Source organism: Penaeus monodon, chromosome 19, assembly GCF_015228065.2.
Source record: "Penaeus monodon isolate SGIC_2016 chromosome 19, NSTDA_Pmon_1, whole genome shotgun sequence".
NCBI classification, from domain to species: domain Eukaryota; kingdom Metazoa; phylum Arthropoda; class Malacostraca; order Decapoda; family Penaeidae; genus Penaeus; species Penaeus monodon.
The window spans coordinates 8,313,228-8,313,926 of record NC_051404.1 but is presented as its reverse complement, the minus strand read 5'-3'; positions in this window follow the sequence as shown (position 1 = coordinate 8,313,926).

Here is a 699-nt window from a genome sequence, read left to right as displayed (position 1 = left end):
GGGGGGGGGGAGGTCTGTCTCTGTCTCCCCCCCCCCTTTTTTTGTGTCTCGTACTTTACATCAAACCAAATTTCGGGGAACATAAAAACCCTTAAGAAAAATATATATTTCCTCTCCAAACCCCAAGAAAATATAAACATGGAGACTCCGAAGCGAACTAATTAAATTTCGATATTTAATTCCTCACAATTAACAACGACAGATTTCCATCCCCGAGTCTATCAAGAGTCGATAGTTCGCTCGAGACAATTATCATTATCATTATCCTCGATAAATTCCCTCGCATATATTTAAATGCAGATTACGCCCATTCACAGAGGCCCTTCATTATCAAACTCGTGCACTTCAGAAGCCCCTTGATGTATGTGAATAACCTTTAACTCGAATGACTTTCACTTTTATGAAAGGAAGACGCATTTAGTACGATAAAAAAGAAAGAATAAAATAAAAAGGAAAAGAAATTCTCTCAAGTCTTTTGCTTTTTATTAGACAGAATGTATTAAGAATGAGGATCTTGTATGCGCCTGTGTTTTCATATGCAAATACAACTGTCATTTTTTTTTTTTATAATTTCGCTGCTGGATGTTTCATTAATGAATTGTGATTATAGACTCCCCCTTTTTTGTATTAGACAGAAATGAAGAAATATAAATAATTACGTGTTTTTGACGGAGGAGGCAGTGAACACAGGGAGAGAGA